Below are 17,209 nucleotides of genomic sequence, written 5' to 3' on the forward strand. Positions count from 1 at the left end.
AGTCCTGTTATCAAAATTAGAAGTGATCATGGGAAGGAATTTGAGAACAACAAATTTGCTGAATTTTGTTCTTCAGAAGGAATTCATCATGAGTTCTCATCCCCCATTACTCCCCAACAAAATGGTGTGGTGGAAAGAAAAAATAGAACTCTTCAAGAATCAGCCAGAGCTATGATTCATGCTAAGAAATTACCCTACCATTTTTGGGATGAAGCCATGAACACAACCTGTTATGTTCACAACAGAGTGACATTGAAGAAAGGAACTCCTACAACCCTATATGAAGTCTGGAAAGGAAGGAGACCTACAGTCAAATACTTCCATGTATTTGGTAGTAAATGCTATATCTTGACTGATCGTGAACAAAGAAGGAAGTTGGATCCCAAAAATGATGAGGGAATATTTATGGGCTACTCAACAAACAACAGAGCTTACAGGGTCTTTAATTCCAGAACTAATGTATTGATGGAATCTATTAATGTTGTGGTTGATGACCAACAGACTGATGTCACAGACGATGTTGAGACATCTCTGAATGATTCCCTAGTTGACTTCTCAGACAAAAATGAGGGAAGTGAACCTCCTCAAGCTGAACCTGAAGATGACAAAATCAACAAGGGACCCTCCATCAGAGTTCAGAAGGATCATCTCAAAGATCTCATTATAGGAGATCCAAATAAAGGGGTCACCACTAGAGCAAGGGAAGTGATCTCACATGGCTGATTTGTGTCAAAGATTGAACCTAGGAATGTCAAGGAAGCCTTGACTGATGAGTTCTGTATCAATGTCATGCAGGAGGAGTTAGGTCAATTCAAGAGGAATGAAGTATGGGAACTGGTTCCTAGACCTGAAGGAGTAAATGTCATAGGTACAAAGTGGGTATATAAGAATAAATCTGATGAACAAGGGGTTATTACTAAAAACAAAGCAAGACTAGTAACACAAGGATATACTCAAGTTGAAGGAGTAGACTTTGATGAAACATTTGCTCCTGTAGCTCGCCTTGAGTCCATTAGATTATTACTTGGAATAGCATGCATTCTGAAATTCAAACTATTCCAAATGGATGTAAAAAGTGCCTTCTTGAATGGCTACTTAAATGAGGAAGTATATGTTGAACAACCTAAAGGATTCACAGATCCAAATCTTCCACAACATGTGTATAGATTGAAGAAAGCCCTCTATGGGTTGAAGCAAACTCCCAGGGCTTGGTATGAGAGACTCACAGTGTTTCTCACTAACAATGGATACAGGAAAGGAGGTATTGACAAAACTCTATTTGTGAAGAATGAAGGAGGGAAGCTCATGGTGGCATAAATATATGTAGATGACATTGTGTTTGGCGGGATATCAGATAAGATGGTTGAACATTTTGTTAGACAAATGCCGTCTGAGTTTGAGATGAGCCTTGTTGGAGAACTAACCTACTTTCTTGGGCTACAAGTCAAGCAAATGGAAGACTCTATCTTTCTATCTCAAAGCAAGTATGCCAAGAACATTGTTAAGAAGTTTGGCATGGAGAATGCAAGCCATAAAAGGACACCTGCTCCTACACATGTGAAGATCTCCAAAGATGAAAATGGTGTCAGTGTAGATCAAAGTCTATACAGAAGCATGATAGGTAGTCTGCTATATCTCACAGCAAGCAGACCTGACATTGCATTTGTTGTAGGTGTTTGTGCTAGATATCAAGCTGAACCAAAAGTCAGTCACATAAACCAAGTAAAGAGAATACTGAAATATGTCAATGGCACCAGTGACTATGGGATGTTATATACTCATGGATTTGGATCTATGCTGACTGGTTACTGTGATGCTGATTGGGCTGGAAGTGCTGATGATAGGAAGAGCACATCAGGAGGATGCTTCTTCTTGGGGAACAATCTGATATCATGGTTTAGCAAGAAACAGAAATGTGTATCTCTATCCACTGTTGAAGCTGAATACATAGCAGTTGTGAGTATTTGTTCTCAACTGGTCTGGATGAAACAAATGTTGTCTGAATACAATGTCACACAAGAAGTCATGACATTATACTGTGACAACCTGAGTGCTATAAATATTTCCAAAAATCCTATTCAGCACAGCAGGACAAAGCACATTGATATTCGTCATCACTTCATTAGAGAACTTGTGGAAGAGAAGATCATAGCACTGGAGCATGTTACTATTGAAAAGCAATTAGCTGACATATTCACCAAAGCTTTGGATGCCAATCAATTTGAATCTCTAAGAGGGAAATTGGGAATTTGTATTCATGAGAATCTATAACAATCAAAGGGGTTTGTGGTTAGTATCCCAGAGGATATGTCTGACAAAAATAGCATGGAGGTTTACAAGGTGGTTGTATGAAGAAGATGTTACCTCCTCAGTGGAAATGGTTCTCCATGTTTTAAGACTTTGGCTGTTAGGTGTGCTATTCTGGATGATGATTTGGCTATCTTGGAAGCTTGAATGTTTTATTGTTTTGTTGAAATATTTGTAATTTGTGGCAGTCCTTACTGATGCCTCTATGTAATATTTGGGCTCTTAATGAGTTCCATGGATTTCTCATTATCTCAGCTATCACAGCTGTGTATAATGATGGTTTGTATCTCCTAACAATTATGTTTTAACATTTTAAATATTATAACATCTCTCGTGACATTCTCTACTAGGCTAATTGACATTTATTTTGTCTAATTGGTCACCTTTGGTCGACTTTGACTAAAAAGGGGGAGAAGTGATTATGTGGAGCAGTTAAAGATGTGGAGATGTATGTGCTGATGTAGCTGAACAGATGAACAACTATTATTGAAGGAGATGTGTTTGATGTAAGACAGAATGTTGTTCTGTTTACAGATGTCAAAGGGGATGTCTGATGTGGTGCACAGGTGATGTTATGTGGTACACAAGTGATGTTGAAGCAGATGCCAGAATGATATTCTGACTGTTACAGGTGGTGTGGTTACAGGTGCTGTTATTATCAAAGGAAATGTTTGTATTGCACAGATTCAGGGGGAGAAGAAGAACCCTTATGAATTTGTGTGTTTTACTAGTTGCCTCTATAACTAGTAATTCTGTTTGTGTTGCAAAGATTTAGGGGGAGAAGAAGTACCCTTGTGCATGTGTGTATTACTAGTATCTATAGCTAGTAATTGTGTTTGCTTCTGCTGCTGCTTAAACTGTTGTTATGCTGTTTAACTGCTGATAGTTTTCCTTGTGAACAAAATGGACAAATATATATTTTAGCCAAAATTTGCCAAAGGGGGAGTTTGTTGGTTCTAAGTGTTGGCAACAATTTTGGTAAAATAAAGAGTGTTCACAAGATGTTGTTTGTGATGTCTTAACATAAGATATATGTGTACCTGCTGGAGTTTAAATGGAAAACATAATTATGCAGGATTGTTTCGGGATGTCATACACAATGTCATGGCATCTGATATTGTGTACCTGCTAGAAATTATAAATGGAATTATGGAATTATGCAGGATTGTTCCAGGATGTCAGACCCAATATCATGACATCCTGTACACAGAACATTCAGGGTGAATGTTATGTGTTTTGTGATTGCGCATTTAATGGCAATCTATGTATGATTGAAGATCTGATTTGCAGGCGCATTCAATCATTGATTACAACCTGATTTACTTATTTTCCAAGGAGATCTAACCAGCTGTCATGAGAAGATTTAATTGGAAAATAGTTTTAGGGTTTTCAAGATGTCCAAGCCTAGCTGAAAGCTTCTATAAAAAGGGACTTGGAAAACCTGATTTTACACACAACCAATACTGAGCGAAATACCGAGAGAGAGAAAGGGTTTGTGTCTTGTTTAGTCGTGATACTTGTAAGCCATTCAAGTCATCCATCGATGATTGAATTGGTCTGATTTATGGGTTGTAATTTGTCACTCTAAGCTTGTAAGCAAGAGTGTGTGTCTACTTGATCAAAGCTGTTAAGCAAGATCAAGTGTGTGTCTACTTGATCAAAGTTGTTAAGCAAGATCAAGTGTGTGTCTACTTGGTTGAAACTGTGAAGTAAAATCAAGTGTGTGTTATTGAAAAGTGTCTTCTTTTCACAAGGAATTGTTGTTTAAAATCACAGGTGTGATTGAAGGGAAGTGAGTGGGTTCTCATATCTAAGAGTGCTTAGGTAGAAATTGCACGGGTAGAGATTAGGTGAGAAGGACTGTAACTTGTTGAAGTGTACGGAGAGTCTTTGAACTGATTCTATTTAGTGGATTTCCTTCCTGGCTTGGTATCCCCCAGATGTAGGTGAGTTGGACCGAACTGGGTTAACAATTGCTTGTGTCTCTTGCATTACTATTCTCTATCTTTATCTTGTTTGCATTACTCAGATATTAGTGTCGTGACATTACCTTCGACATCTCATATCTGATACCAGAATTTCAAGATGAGAAAAGAATTCATTGATTATATTTTTGTGTTTGACAGGACCTTCGGTCTTGTGCCTATGTATCAACATAAAAATGAGGGATCAAAAACTCGTAGTTCGTGGTAAAAATTTAAAATAAATTGGTGAATTACTTTTAACAAAAGTTTAATAAGAAAAGGGCACAAAAGGCCAAAAATTTGAATGAAGTTATTAGTTCTTTTTATCTTTTGAAATTTAATTAAATATGGTTAATTTTATTTACAAGTTTGATTTAAGAAAAAAAAGCTTGAAAATTCATTGGCATAAGGCCAAAGTTTCTAATCATTAAAATATGTCTAAGTTTGGAATCACAAGCAAAGAAAGTTTTTGAAAAGAGTGAGAGATTTTGAAAATTAAGAAGTGGGAGGAGATGAAGAGGTTATCCTAAGCAAAAATTTAAAAGTTAAGAGTTGAAAAGATCTGACCTATGGGATGCAATCCAACAGACAAGAATGTCATATAGAAACCCATTTTCCTTTGGACTTTAATCAAGCAATAAGCCATAAACAATGAGCAATATCCAGACATCATGAAGATCAAATCATCAAATAAAGATAGCCACATCTAAGCAGGCATTCCAATAGCTAGCAATCTTTATTATCTTCCAATGTAGTAGATGAAATATTCCTTGATCCACTCAGAATAAAACATCAGACATCATCATAACAAAAATAACATTTAAGCACAGAGACAGAGTAACAGATGAACCAAAGAGATCCAATGTCTTGCATTAGATGAAAGTTTTCAAGGATAGCCCAGTCTTAGATGTTGGCATTGGCCAAATCCTTTAGCATAGGGAAAATTGCCTAATTCTAAGTCCAAAAGTTCATATCAAATTTCAACAGTCCTCCAAATGTTTTTTTAGGGTTTTTGTTGTTATCAGGTGTTTTAAGGTCCTAAGACCACAAACCAAAATCAAAATACACAAACAATATATAAAATCACAAGATATGGCTCAAATGAGCAAAGTGAAAAAAGACATAAACATAAACAAGTCATATGAAATGTAAATGGCAATGAATGATAAAGGACAAAAATTTAAATTGCATAGTAGTAAATGACTTGAAAGTAAAGCAATATTAACAAGAGTTAATCAAATGTTAGTCAAAAGTTAGTCAAGTGTTAGTGGTGATTTTTAATTGATTAAGTCATTCTTTGGAGAGCACTCAACCATTCATTCACAAGTATGAATCCTTAAACCAAGACATCTTCCATGATAAGGGCTCAAACTTGGATAATTCAACAAGTATGCCACTAGCTCCCATGAAAGGAAAAAAGGTCAAGTCTCCACGCAATGCCATGAAGAATGGGAGACTTACAACTCACTTACTAGAATGATATGCCTTGAGGGTCAAATTTAGCTCTATATTAAGTAATTGTAATTGGACTTATGTAGAAGTCACAACTCTCTGAGGTCGGGCAATAAAAATATAGGTGCTAATGCATGTTAGAGATTTGGTACAAAGAACCAAACTCCTAAAACATACCATACACTAAAATAAAAGTCAAAGGGCAGGGACCTATCTCAGTCATACTTGTATTGATTCATCTAACACAAGGTCATTGATGAATCAATTAGCCTTTAAACATTAGAGATTTCATTGGTCAAATAAGGGAATGAGAAAGAATAGGGATGAAGATGAAGAGGGATGGGAAGATAGAAACACAAATTGATCATGGGAGGAATTTCATCAAATCAAATCCATCCATTCATTTTGGGAGATAAAATATACATTTCACCAACCCCCTAAATCCAATGGTTTTGATCCAACATAAGTCAAATCAACCTTGACCAAGGCCTAAACAGAAAGTCAAACATCACAAGACCAACAAAATAGCTCAACATAATTTTTAAACATTTAATCAATTAAAAATCACATTAAAAATGAATTAAAATACATTTTAATTTGATCAAAATCTAAAATACCTTCAAAACACCAAATAAATGGCCAAGGGATTTATCCTAGGTCAAACAAGGTCAAATGACCTTAGACAAAAAATTTCACAATTTTTAAAAAGTCGGAAGTATTTTTAAACAATTAAAATATGCACAAAGACATTTAATTCATGAAAAATACCAAAATTAATCTAAAAAATGATTTTAATTTAGACTCTGGGAAAGAAAAATATTTAAAGATTTTTGGTGTAAGTCCCATATTTTTTGAATTAAAAATGAAATTAATATGAATTAAACAAAATAAAGGGATTAAATGAAAAATCAGAAAATAAAAAGAAATTCAAAAAAACATGGCCCATCAGATCTTCCTTATTAATTGAGGTGGCAGATATGATTGTCACACGCTAGAATGCACCAAACACCTGAGTCAAGCACGTAGTAACATGAGTCAAACAAAACAAAGGTCTGGATTAAAACGTGGATGTGATATCAGATGGTTCAGGTCATGCCAACACACCACCGAAGCCCTAGCTCCGGTCATCTTCTCTGGTGGACCTCACCGGACTGGTCCACCCTCAACCAAATGAAAAATGAAAAGTGAGTACATGTTTTTGAAGGAAAAATGCTCAGGAGCATGAATCTGACCTCTATTTCTTCCAATTCCAAGTATATTGAAAGATACATGGATTTCAAATTTGAGGTTCATGATCCGAGTTGCTTCGATTTGACCTCAAAGCAACTCAATCTTGTTGCCTACATTGGTAGGACTTTAGCCAACCAAAAATCAAAGAGAATGATGAAGAATTGAGATAGAATCAAAGAGAGAAAGTTTGGTAAATTTCACCTTCTATTTGCAGTGATGAAGCTCGATCTGGATCTCAATTTTCTTGGGCTTGTTTCCACATGATTGCAGGAGGTGAATTGAGAGTTCAAATGGCTTAGATTCTTGGAGTTTCAACTTCAAAACAAAAGTGAAATTGAAACTCGATTTTCAATTGAAAACCTTGAAGTTTATCCTCTAACGGTGATGGGAAGGTTGCAGAATCAAGCTTGGACAAGGTGTCCCTAATTCTGAGTATGAGGCAATGTATTTATAGGCTTGGCAATTTGATTTCCACACACTTCCATTATTTGTCCAAAAATAGCAATTCTCATGTGCATGCTTGCATGAGTGTGTGATAGGCCCATTAAATGATGTCAAAAGGCCCAAAGATGATCATGAGTGATGCTGAAAGTGTAACATGAAACCATGCATTTGACATTGAGAAGTTGTCATGAGATTCATCCAAACGGAACCATGAAGAGTAACCATGCGCAAGTCATTCAAACCTTGTACAAATAAAGTAATTTTGGACTTTTTGGAAAGGTGAGATCAAGGGGAACAACTTTTGTGTTTAACACTTTTCCATTTGAAGCTTGGATCATGATGAATTTTGAGGTGGAAGTTTGGGAAATCAAACATAATTGAAAATTTTCTAAGTCCCAAGTCAAATGTTCACTTCTTCCACCTTGAATAATGTTTTCTATGAGCTTCAAATGGAACAAGTTCTATCATAAAAGTTGTAGCTATTTAAATCCTCTTAAATCTCGTCACAAATTTGATCTCATTTGGATTTGGCATGAAGGAGTTATGCATTTTAGAAGTTGAGGAAAATTGCTTGTTCAATGGTAATGACCCAAAATGACCTATAATGTTTCCTTTTGGCACATGACTTTTCAAGTTGAGCTTGAATTTTATAAAAGAATCAAAGTTGGATAAGATATCTTGAAATTGATCATGAAACTTGGATGGCTTTCATCTCATAAAAATTTAGCAAGTTATGGTCCTTGGAAGTTGACCTCCTAACTAGGGCACAGACAAAATGACCTATAATCTTTCACCATAAAAATGACTTTAAAAGAAAAACTAGATCTTTACCTCAACATGAAAGTTATTTGGAATGTCTTAAGGAATAACTTTTCTCTTGGAATAATTTTTATATGACAAAAATTGTAGGAGACAAGGTCTAGGGAACCCCAGTTTTGACTAGTTGACTTTCTCTAGTCAACCACCTTGAACCATCTTGCAGACTTGAAGTTTTCTTGATCTTTTGGACTCATGGAGAATCATATATGCATAAGACGATGTATAATGAAGTATCCATTGAAATATTTGATCAATTGCTGAAGAAACTTGCTGAGGAAGTCACACAAGATACCTAGATGAATTAGGGCTTCCAAGGCAAACAAGCTTCAAACTCTTGATGATTTCTTGATCAAAATGATAAATGAAGATAATGGGGATCCATATATGATGTCTAAAACTAATGTTAATCATTCCTTGATTGATCTCCTTGCACTGAGGGTCTCAAACCCTAATTGTGAGCTTGATGAGGCATTGGTGGATACACACACTACCTACAAAAGAAACAAAGCTATACATAGACATATTTTTGGCATTTTTATTAGTAAATAATTAAAAACAAAGTATGATACAATCAAAAGTTCTCGGTGATCTCTCCCAATGCAAACCCAATGAATGAGGGGTAAGGAGGATGCCAAGGTGTGATTCCAAAGCCGATGCATATGATGAGATAACATGAGGGATCTTAGGGTCAAAATTGGGGTCTTACAATCTAGGTCAGACATTATGTTTAACGTGTGTATGTGTACTTGTTATCAATAGGCTCCCAAGGAATCACATTTAAAAGCTTTAAAGCACATTCTTAGATACCTTCATGGTACATCTAAGTATGAGCTTTGGTATTTCAAGGGAATTAATTGTAATTTGGTTGGTTATATCAATTCTTATTTTTTTGGTTGCAAATCGGCTAGGAAAAGTACTAGTGAAACTTGCCAGATGTTTTCAAACTCCTTAGTAAGTTGGGATAACAAGAAACATGTTTTCATTGCTTTGTCAACTACCGAGGCAGAATACGTCGCAATCGGTAGTTGTTGTGCTCAAATATTGTGGCTCAAACAACAACTATTTGATTTTGATATTAAATTTCAAGATATTCCCATTATGTGCGACAACCCCAGTGCTATTAATCTAACCAAAAATCCAGTGTTACACTCGCACACTAAACATATTGAGATACGTCACCAATTCTTGTGTGACCGTGTTGAAAAAGAAGATGTTGTATTCAAGCATGTCGATAGAAAAAAATCAACTTACGGATATCTTTACAAAACCTCTTGTGATGGAACCATTTTTTAACATTCGAAGGGAATTGGGCATACTTGATATCTCAAATCTTGCCTAAATATGATTTGTTGCATGCGCTTTATATACTTTTACTCTAACTTTCCTTGGAAGTTCAATCACATATGAACGCATCCTTCATCAATTCATACACAAGATAATATTGTTCCATTTTATCTCTTTATAAGTAATCCTTTTACTTTTGTATGTTGTTTATGAAGGAGAATAGCGATCCAAAACGCAGCGAAAATTAAAAATTTCTCCTTTAGTGATCCTTACGAATGAGCATGATCAATGATAGAATCGTTACCTCTTGTGGCGATTGAAACCTTTGATGCAGATCTAAGGAGTGATCACGACTGTTGAATGGTGACAACGCCTCTACTCAGTCCACACGAACGAATTCCTTCAATCTCAGTGCTAGCTGCTACGAATGAAGGCTTTGAGTGAGAGAGAGAGAGAGAGAAACAAAATTTCAACTGAACAAATGCTTCTGCACAAGGGTTCTATTTATAGAACCACTTGTGTGTGCTGCAAGCTAAAAAGCCCACTTCAGTGTATGTGACCCATATCTTATGATATGCCAAAATCATTTAAGCGTGTGGTACCTTACCATATTTTCTATTCTACTTAAGTACACCGTACCTTACGATGTTCTACAATTCACTTAAGTGCGTCGTACCTTACGGTGTTCCTCATTTACTCTATCTCTCATCATTCCGTCCTTTTGTGTGTGACCTTGTAGGTTTTCGCGACATTAGCAATTATATTAAATCATATATTTAACATAATAAACAGTGAACGGTATCAAGCAACACATCACTGCTACCCAAGACACGAAAATGTCACGTGATCTGACAAATCCTTTTATGATAATACTTATGTGTACAATTACCCTTTTTCCTTATGTATATATTGAACACAAGGCATAGACCGTGTCATCCTTGTCCAATTCAATATTAGGCCCCTATACATTTATCCTATTATGCATGATGGGCAAATTCCATCTAGGTCACTCATGTACCTCAACATGCTTCGTGGAGTACCTATCAACTGCCTTTATGGTCACCCAGTTACGGACAATGTTTGATCAATAATAAGGCACTCGACTCTACATCTAGGGTCCATAGTGGTTTCAGGCCGAAGGGTGGTATACACCATTATCACCATGAGAATAACTTATGACACTTTGCATAACATTCTATATAGTATTCTCATAGCGAGTCAATCCAGTATAAATATTACTCTTAATATTCATACCTATGTTTAAGACTTGATAACTCCTTATCCATGATCCATGAGATGTGATTATCAGTCTATATACATAATAGTCTTAATGCTTTAATGTTATCCCACTTCACAATAAAGCTCGACTACAGATACTTTAAGAATAATGTCCTTATGTTTAATGGGATCTCATGATTAAGTCACACATGATACATTAAATGGACTAGCTATTCTAGGGACTTTATTAAACAAACATAATAAAGAAAAAGCCTTTTATTATTAATAAATAATTCGATACAAGTACCAAAAGTATTGGCCTCTAGGGCTTACACCAACAGTTTATGTCCCAAATGCTTGATGTATGAAATATTTCATGATTGTTCACTTACAAAAATTTCAATTGATGTATTTCAATTTATATGCTTATAGTGACTTCATGATATTCTTCTTCCATACTTGAAATATGTTCTTTGTGTATAAGTATGTTATCTATTATTACTTCTTGCATATATGTGAGATTGTTGTTTATCTATTCCGGTATGAAATATGTTTCAACATGTTATAATATCAACAAAATTCTTGTAGTGTGTCATTGCTATAATTTCATTTCTGTTTTTGGTTTGAGTGGTGATAAAACTAAATAATCGCCTTGCTAGAGCACATGGCGTGCAACATTCGGAAGCACCAACGGTATATGTCACGTAAATGTGTCGCTTTTGAAGCAACTCAAGAGTTTTTTTATTACATTAAATCCTTCATCTTTTATGTTTATTGTATATGTTATTTGATATGATTTGTGGCAACCATGTTATATTGTTGCTTAAATTGATTTCATTTATGTTTAGGCATTTTCAATATTTACATCATTCTATGTGAATGTTGTTTTATTGATGATCGTATCTTTGCAACGCCTCTGTGTGTTATATTAGTGTATGTGTGATATAAGATACTTATCATGGATTTCTTTGTCTCTTTTTGATGTTATCAAAGGGGGAGAAGCATCTGCAAGATGAAGTTGGGATGCATACATTCATGGGGAGCCTTCATGAAGACATGAAATGCATCGTCTCAAGTTTTGCCATCATAAAAAAAGGGGAGCATACGCGTGCAACTTCCATTTAGATGTATTTTGTATGATGTCAAAAGTAGTACACTTTAGTGCTTATGTATATTGGACAGTATTCTCTGAGTCTTAATGTGCATCTTAGTATTAGGAAGCATAAAAAAATAATTAGAAATGATTTAGAAAAGGTTTTATGCATTAAAAACATGTTTTTGTGTGAAAAACATGTCTATGTGTCGATACATACATTTTATGAGTCAACACATGTGGATCATTTTTAAAGGTTGTAGCTTCTGTTTAATGTGTCATATGTCGACACATAGAGCATTTCGGGTCGACACATAGAAGAAAAATTCTACTATGAGTCGACACATACGAGTTATGAGCCGACACATGTGAGTCAATTTTAAAGCATGTGGCTTCTATTTGATGTGTTCTCTGTATAAGTCGACACATGACCTATACAAGTCGACACATACACATGACTTACATAGGTCGACACATGAAACATATTTTTCAAAATATTCATGATTTTTTCAAATCTTTTGCATTCCTCTTGCCTCCAACTTGCATACGTATAAATACTTTAACCTACATTCTATGCATACACATAAACAAACTACACATAATTATTTTTTGTTTCGGTGTCATCTAGAATCAGTGTTGATAACATCCAATTTAGGTTGTTGAATTGTAAATAGGGTTGGATATCTTTGGGGGTTTTAAATAAGAAAACCAAGCTGAGTTTTTCCTTCAATATCAATTGGGGATTGAAGGTTTTGGATAATATTACACAAGTTGGATTAGATCGAGTGAAAGCTTCGAAGAACGAGGGTTTCTTGCAAAGGAGTAGTGTGAGATGGTGGATCATCTTGGTAAATATTGGGTTATAAGAATTCACAATTTGGATCCGGTCGAGTGAAAGCTTTGAATAATGGGGGTTTCTTGCCAAGGAGTAGCGTGAGACGATGGATCAAATTGGTATTGTTGGGTGACTTGATCAAGCTCAGATCAAGGGAAGAGAAATTATTAGAATCAACATCAAACATAGGGTTTATACGGTTGCATTACTACATTTATCTTGTAAACAAATTTTGCAAAGTAAGGTTAATTCTCACTATCTTAATTTGAGTTCGAATTGAGGGCATACGTACCCATAACGAGGCCAATTGAGGAACTGCCTAAAATAAATTCTTGTGTACTCTCTCTCTCTCTCTATGTCTCTCTCTCTCTCTCTCTCTCTCTCTCTCTCTCTATATATATATATATATATATATATATATATATATATATATATATATATATATATATATATCTTTTACTTTTCATTTGCAAATTGTTGAATTCGTCGGTTGTGAGGTCAATACGTTTGGGGATACTTTTTGATAACCTTTTGAAAAAAGGTTTTGTTGAGTTGATCACAATCTATTAGTTTGTGGTTGGATTTGCAAATCAACAAAACCATATACGCATTTTTGGTTGCACACAAGGTGTTCGATAATTTGTATCAATTGCATTTTTGTGTATTGTGTCATTGTAAAAAGACTTTACTATTAGTGTAGAATTCAAGTGGAAATATACGTCATCACCAATGGTCCAAATCAAATTACAATGACCAATAGTGAAGGTGTCATCGTACCAAAACCATAAGTGTAACAATCCAATTTTAGTATTTATTTCTTATATTATTATTATTATTATATTTTATTTAATTTAATTGGAGTGTTAATTAATTAATGGGTTGTTAGGTAGTATAATAATTGATTATATTAATTAATTTGGTGTGTTAATTAATTATTTAGTTGATATGAGATATAATTAAATAATTATATTAATTAACTTGGTGTGTATATTGTGTTAGTTTAATTTAATTGAACTAATTAGAGATATTTAAATATTAGGTCTTATTGGGCCTATTAATTAAATAAGAGGTATCACTCTTTAAGCCCAAATATAATAATATAAATAGTAAGAGGTGATGAGAGTGAGAAGTAGGATTCATTTGATCAATTGACGACAACAGAGAAAGAAAAGAGGAAAAGTAAGGAGAAGAGGGGAAGAACGAGAGAGAAGCTAAGGTTTCCAGAAATTGAAGAGGTAAGGGGGAGAATCCTTATTATTATGGGTTAGTATGATTGAGTCAATGGGTAGAAATATGTTTACGTTGAATTCCCTAAAATCTAATAATTTTGATGAGTATTAGTGATTTGTGGTGATTTGATTGTGTTAAACTGCAAATTAACGTTATATACTTAGAGTATTGTATGAGTCATAATTTTCTGAACGTTTGACTTTTTACGGAATCGAAATCGGAGGTCCGAAAGTCCTCCAACGATGAAAAACACAGAAAATTCTGCATTCTGTTTTATGTTAACTGGTTACCCACCGAGCGTTAACCGGTTACTTGCTTAAAAATCTGTTGATTATGTTTTATGTTAACCGGTTAACCACCGAGCGTTAACTGGTTACTTGCTTAAAAATCTGTTGATTCTGTTTTTGTGTTAACCGGTTACCCCCCGAGCGTTAACCGGTTACTTGCTTGAAAATCTGCGCAGGAAATTAATTCTGTTTTATGTTAACCGGTTACCCACCGAGCGTTAACCAGTTACTTGCTGTGAAAAATGAAAAATTGAGAATTTAAAAGTTGTATTCAATTTGGAATGAAATCTAAGTGTGCGTATTTGATAATTAGCCTATATTTGTGAATGATATATTGTTATGAATGTGTATATGTACCATTGGTGGATAATTCATAGAGTTGAATTATGGTGATATGTGGAATGTTAAGATGGTAGAGATGATCTTAATTGCATATGTATTGGAATTTGTACATTCATTCATGACATGGTCGGCTTCATAGTGGAAGCGGTGAAACTGTGGGTTCACATGGTATTAGACGTTGATCCTTGAATGGAAATAGGCGTAGCAGACGTTGATCCTTAATTGTAAATAGGCGTAGTGGCTTTGATCTTGTCCGGATCAGAAGCGTGACTTGGATTCTAGATATTGAATCGGAAAGCGGTGAAATGTTGGGTTGACATTGAGGTACCGCATGCATAGAGTCACATGTCTTGCATTGAGTCACATGGGAGTTATGTGATAATTGAATGTTTGCATTGATGTGATTGTGAGGTGTGTATGAGATATAGTAATTGAATTTGGTGATGTTTGGATACATAATTTGGCAAAATATGTGATTATGTGATAATTGTAGTTACGCGTATATTTGGGAATATAGTATTGGATTTTAATATTATACTCCTTGAGTTTAGATGGATGTTTGAAACATGTGAAATAAATGTTGGTTAATATTATTTACATGGTTATATGAAGTGTGATGAATTCCTTTAATTTTTGATTTAATCATTGTGCTTTATTATACTTCTTCATAATGATTTGAATTCTCACCCTTCTGTTGGAATGATGCTTTACACGACATCGTGCAGATACTCCAGAGTAGTATTGCTGAAGTAAGTGGACGGTAGTTCGCTCGAGATTAGCCGGAGAGTTTCCGTATTTTAGTTTGAAGACTAGGTAATGAGTCAATGCTCTGGTTATGTAACACTGGGTAGATTAGTGTTGAAAGTATATTTCGTGTCGGGTTTTTGTTATCGTATCCACAGGGATTGTAAGATATCACCGCCGTTCGATGGTTGTATTAATCTTAGCTCAATGTAACAATAGGGTTTTGGTTTTAATCAAGTTATCTTGCATAAAAAGTAATAAATTGCGGTAAAAGTTATGGTTTGATTAAATGAGAAATATTGTCAAAGTTAGGTTTCAATGATCACTTTGCATGTATTTGCTCGGTCAACAATCTTATAAACTCCTTTAGATGATAAATAATTTCACAAAGTCCTCTCAATATGTTTCTCTCGAACACACATTGTGAGTTTTGCCATTTTGATCCATTGTTTCTCTCGAACACAATCTATCAAAATGACAACTTTTTGGTTCAACCTTATGGTGAACAAAATCATTCATTACTATCTCTAGCTAACAAACAAGTTTGGATGAAAACCTAGGTCAAGAGTCGGTAAACATCTCTCGATCATAAACCAACACAAAGAGTTTTAAATAGAAACAAAGTTTTCATCATATATTTACCATTAAAGAGTTTACATATGAGGATCCTTACATTTACACACAAAGCTAGTAATCACCTACATCTAACCTTGACAAATGGATGACTTAGCTACTCATTTTCATGGTAGCTTGGTCGGCAAGTAAGGAAAGAAGGTTGATCAACATCCAAGTCGGATAATCGAAGTTGGATGGGAATCCACCTTCTTTTTGTAGAAGATGGTTCTAAGATGAAGAGAAATGAAAATTAGGGCATAAAAGCTCCCAAGAACAATGCTGTAAAAATATCTAACAAAAGTACAAAAGTGGAAAAATGAGGTAAAACTAAGGTCTGGTGCTCAAAAGTGGCACCTGCTACTTATAGACCTCTGCTGGGCTGTCATGCTCGCTAGGCGAGCAGAATGGCTCGCCTAGCGAGGGTCTAATATGGGCACATAAGGCACCTGCGCCCAGAGAAACAGGGTCTGCTGAACTGTCATGTTCGCCTAGCGAACATACCTTCGCCTAGCGAAGGACACGCTTCAACCTTCGCCCCAGCGAGGTTGAGAGGTTTTGCTACTGGAATGCTCGCTGGGGACTCGCTAGAGCTTCGCCTAGCGAGTGAGTGCTGGCTGCGCTTTTCACCAAAACAGAACGAACTCGCTACCACCTTCGCCTTCAGCTCACCTGGCGAATTAATTTGACAATTTACTGGAGCTTTTCGCCTGGAGCTCGCCTAGAGAAGCAGTGCTTCGCCACAACCTCGCCTAGCGAGCAGGCTGATGAAATGCTTGTATTCTTTGGTTCCTTTGCCAATTTTCTTGTGTCTTTATTTTCAATTAGTTCATGCCTTTTTCCTGCACAATAACACACAAATCAAAGGCACCAAGCTTGTTTATCAATGTAATGCATTCCATGTAAAACAAATGTGGTTTTGACAATTTTAGCAAGGAAAAAGAGTGAAAGATGCCCACATATGATAGCTCAAATAAGCACTTTTGGGCATCTAACAACTCTCCCCAACTAGATTCTTGCTTGTCCTCAAGCAAAGTATGCCTCTTGAAGGACAAGAGGATTTGCTTTAAGAAACTGGTTTCTCCGAAGTTGGATAAACGGCTCAAACACAAGCGAAATAAGCAAATACAAGTTTCCAACGGTTCGAATAAAATAATACATAAGAACTAAAACTTAAATAGCAATGCAAAATATTTATCTATCTACAACAATACTATTCTGAATGAATCATCTTATCTCTCCTCTTCGAATAAGGAATGAAGATTTTACGCGTTTGCAACCACGGGAATAATCTCACTCTCTAACAAACAATGAAGAAATCAAATAGATTCATACAATGTCTAACAAT

This window comes from Lathyrus oleraceus, chromosome 4 (genome assembly GCF_024323335.1).
Source record: "Lathyrus oleraceus cultivar Zhongwan6 chromosome 4, CAAS_Psat_ZW6_1.0, whole genome shotgun sequence".
Taxonomy (NCBI): domain Eukaryota; kingdom Viridiplantae; phylum Streptophyta; class Magnoliopsida; order Fabales; family Fabaceae; genus Lathyrus; species Lathyrus oleraceus.